The sequence below is a fragment of the Ostrea edulis genome, chromosome 3, assembly GCF_947568905.1.
Source record: "Ostrea edulis chromosome 3, xbOstEdul1.1, whole genome shotgun sequence".
In the NCBI taxonomy this organism is placed as follows: domain Eukaryota; kingdom Metazoa; phylum Mollusca; class Bivalvia; order Ostreida; family Ostreidae; genus Ostrea; species Ostrea edulis.
In genome coordinates, this window is record NC_079166.1 from 43,062,321 (window position 1) to 43,067,081 (window position 4,761).

General features: G+C 36.9%; 1 long non-coding RNA gene across 1 annotated transcript; it reads left to right on the forward strand.

The window, feature by feature from the left end:
- The first annotated feature begins 501 nt into the window (after positions 1 to 501).
- Positions 502 to 1,608, forward strand: LOC130052565 (uncharacterized). Its single transcript, XR_008800906.1, has 2 exons — positions 502 to 853; positions 1,395 to 1,608. It is a non-coding gene; the product is annotated as an uncharacterized LOC130052565 (long non-coding RNA).
- The last annotated feature ends 3,153 nt before the right edge of the window (positions 1,609 to 4,761 follow it).

Below are 4,761 nucleotides of genomic sequence, written 5' to 3' on the forward strand. Positions count from 1 at the left end.
TACATGTCACACGAGGACCGGAAACGATACATAATCCACTCGTCACGAGGCAATAAATGCCACGAGCTGTAGAACTCGTGTTAGGTAGTATCGGTCATCATCATCAAGTTGTAACATACTTTCTGTAGCATCATAAGAAAAGGTCCTAACTTAAAAACTGTGACAAGGGGTAGATAGACGAACCAAGAGCTTTGTATGTGTGAAATATTTCACTAATATTGACCGAGTTCAACGCCCTGAAATTTTATCAAACATCAATGAAAATTGTTGGCAATAAAATTCTTGCAAAATGCACTTTTTTATGTTGCTTACAAAGGGCTACGCTTGAAAACTGTTAGAGGAATTATATGGACAAAACATGTACTCAATTCGTAATATTTCCTCAAAAACTCACTTCGTAATATTTCCTTAAAACTGACTGAAAGTCCAACAACCTGTAGTTTTTTGTTTTTTTCAAAATGTGAGGGAAATCAAAATCCTTATCACATGCACATCTTCAATACCCACAAAAACACTTTGTCAAATAAGAAGGTCCTCATTGAAAAGTGTGGTTGGCGTTAGACAAATAAATCATGTACTCTCTTCATAATATTTCTTCAAAACTGAGGAAGTTCAACGCCTGTTGTTAGCTGACTTGTTTTTTATATTCAAATATGTACTGAAAAGTGATGTTCATGAAATAGACACACGCAAACTGTTGGTACAATCACAAATACATGTAAATGTCAAAAGTTCAAGAAATACTTCTAAATGTTAGCCTTCTCGACTGATTTAATAAACGCCTGTGAAAAGAGCCCGAGGAATTTCCTATAAGAATTACGCTTTTGGACCGTTACGGCATCCTGGTTAGAAGGTAAGAAATGTTTGATGATAATAAAAAAAAAATAGACTATGTTGAATCTTTTGACATTTCAAATGGAGAAAAACGGGTCTGCTTTTGTTTAATTTGTCTTTTTTTAACCAAACTATTACATGCATATTGACATTTTTGTCCCATATCCCTAAAATAAGCATTACTTTATCAGACATTTAAAATACCAATCAGAAAAGAGGAAATGTTTTGGTTACGAATGGCGAGAAATCATAGATGGTTTCCTTTTATGCTCTTAACATGCACAAATTCTGTAACTTTTCAATTTAAAAAAAAAATACCAAAATATCATTAAACCTTATTTTTAGAAGTTAAGCACGCTAATAATTAAAAAGAGACCCATTAAATATCACTGTCAACTTCGGTGGTAATTTTAATTATTCTCTGATACATTGCTGTCGTCAGAGACCACAAGCTCATCAGTTTAGATATTCTATTCCTGTACGTGTCTAATTCATCGTAGTGAGATTCTTTATTTCTTTATGCCTGTGATAAATTCTGTTTAACAATGTTTACATTGTAGAAACATGTACCACAAAGCAGAACGCTGTACATGTCGTGATATGTGGTACAATGTACAGACATGGAGGAGCTCAGCAGACGGCTGATATGTTAGGGTGTATTATGGATCCTGTTTCAAAGAAACTTCAACTGACCGATATATTCAAGAGAAAATCACTGTATGACGATGTATGAGTACTTTATTAAATTATTAAAGTAGAAAGCGTATCAACATACTATAGCCCCATGTTTTTTTCGTGGCGTAATTCTTGAAGTCCGAAATCGAAATCATCTGCCAGTGTACACCCCTCTCTGTTCTCTTTCTTTATATCCGGGTGCTATTCTACTCACTTCCTGTTTGTTTTTTAGTCAAGGCCCTGCACTCACTCTGACGTATGCCAACTCCTGAAACTTTCTACAGAATTTTGACCATACCCACATTCTTTGTAGTATTCAATCAATTAGGGATGACATTTTTCTTCAAACAAAAGTCTGTCATCTAGAATACAATCATCGTCGGGTGATCTCGTCTTCTACTCAGTATAGTGGGTATCTGACGATGGAATACAGTGGAACCATGAATTACTAGTAGGGGAAAATAGAAAGCCACTACGAGGAAAAACTCGAATTCATCACATTCTTTATTCTGTGAAACTAACCAACGAATTGACTGACCGACTCGGATATGAAGAAGGTTTTCGTAGAACGTTTGCTCTCTGTGTTATTCTAGCTATTCTCAGGTTCTCTTATAAAAATGCACAGGAACAAATAAGCTTATAGGACGCAGAATTACCATTATCTGGAGTAATGGGGCAGAGGTTGCCGTAATTGAACAAAGTTAAACGTGTTTCGGCCACTGCATTTGCATATAATAATTTTAATTTCAGTTCACATTAAATTTCTAATCTACAGCGATAAATTACCTTAAGATATGTGTATGTATTTACATTACCAATGTTTTTGCCTGAATGATATCTTTACGGATTGCAGTTGTTAACAATGCGCGTATGAATAGAATTATTTTGATAAATAGCGTACGTCTATTTCAACGGCAGGGTATGCCGACAGGTATGAAATTGGAATGTAAATATAAGAAAAATAAATTCCATTTTTGAAGATACGCGAGGGTATGAACTGCAATGCCTCGAGTCGGCAGACAGCATACGAAGCGCATTAATTAGATATCCTGAGTTCTGACGTATACTATATTGACATCATGACATAACTAATCACTTTCTATAACCCTGTAACATTTCAGGTCAAAAAGTTTGCTAAAGAGAACATTAATTCAGCAAATAGAAACATCTCCAAATAATTCAATTCAGGATCTCTCTGTAAATTGAAGATATGCCTAATTCAAGTGAAAATATATCTAATTATTTGGATATATTTTCATATACATATCCCAAAAATTTTATCTTCGATATCTTTACCAATTGAAATGTAGCCATTTCCTCATAAATGTGAACAATGTGCGTATGAATCTCAATACATATACGACTATTTTCACAGCTGGGAATTTCGATCAAAAAAATATGTAATTATAAAAAATAAAATTAATTTTTGAAAAATACATTAAGGTATGAACTGCAACACTTCACCCCGACATACTTATATTGAAGCGCGTTATTCATTTCTTGTACCTGCGTGTTGGTGTAGAGCACGCTGTCATTGGATTACGAATTTCCCTAATTTTGTCAGATTCTGCTCTTTTAGACCAAGAAAGAGCATCAATTCAGTTGTATTTAAACAGGCGCATAATTCAATTATGAATGTGCCAAATGGAATTGAAGATCTCTCCAAATATTTAAGAAATTTATTGCTTGCATTAATTGAATTGATGGAATCTTCAAATAATTAAGTCCCATGGGTATCCGGGTTAGAATAGATCCTCAGTAACCCTTGCTTGTCGTAAGAGGTGATTAAATGGGGGCGGTCCTTCGGATGAGACTACAAAAACAGAGGCTACGAGTCACAGCAGGTGTGGCACAATAAAGATCCTCCCTGGTCGTAAACGCTGAGCATAGGCCTAAATTATGCAGCCCTTCACCTGCAATGGTGACGTCTCCATATGAGTGAAAGATTCTCGAGAGGGACGTTAAACAATATTCAATCAATCAAATAATCAAAGATGTCTTCAATTATTTGAGTTTACGCTACTTTGGCGCTCCAAAAACGCCCTGCCACTGAGACACCGCGATCGTTGAAGGATTGCTTCACTGCTGGTGTCGGGGGGGGGGGGGGGGGGGGGGGGGCAACATGTAACGGGCAACGGAACCGATTCCGAAATTATATATCGGGGGGGGGGGGGGGGGGGGCACCATGTAACGGGCAACGGAACCGATTCCGAAATTATATATCACACAAAGACATAATCATCTTAATGCACAATGTTGTAAAAGGTGTATCGTCTCCCATCTAGGTATACGCGAGACCTCTGTACTTGTATAGGAGTTCTAGCTGGGTGCTTTAACCAAAACAAAAGAGAGAGCATTCGTAGATTTTTCTTAACAGGGCTTCTCACTATTTTATGTCTCAGTATATGGTTTTCCAAAAAGCCAGAGCAGCATTTCTACAACTGAAGAACGTATGAAACTCCAAAGAACTGACTCTGCAGACCAAGATCAGGCTATTCAACTCAAACGTCAAGTCAGTTCTTCTATACTAGGTTGAAACGTGGAGGGCAACAGTCAAGAAAGTCCAGACCTTTATAAATTCTTATAACAGCGATCAACCTCACAACTCCTATAAGGAATACAAAATTAAGAGTTGGGCAAACACGGACCCCTGGACAGTCACAGAGGTGAGATCAGATGACGAGGAGGAGTAAACATCCCCTGTCGACCGGTCACTCTCCGTGACCCCTATATTTCGATCAGGTAAAACGGAGTGATCCGTTGTCAAAATCGGTGTGGAAGGAACGGCCTAACAATTGGTATGTATCTTGTCTGAACTAAAAGCTTGTTTAAATTTGCCATGCGAGTCATTTACCTTCCAATCGATGCCGTATAGATATGGTCGGAAGTTTTCATTTTTTTCTACCACTGACCTAGAACTTATCCAGGTCATGCATACCAAATACACGCACATTCAGCCTCACTGCAGTGACCTATCCTGGGTTTGCTCTAACATAATATACATTATGATGAAATCTTAGTCATCTGATATTGGTCAATATGACCTTTCCTTAGATGTACATGTATTTCAGTCTGAATTCACCCCAATTAACCTCTATAGGTCTATTTTGGGATTTCACTAGTGACCAACCAGACACAAGCTGTCATTTCAATAAGTCAAATTCTACATTCCAAAAATTATTTTCGATATGAAATTTGTACGTTATAGTTGTTCAGAGTCATAAAATTCTGTTCAAGTACAACAAATGATGA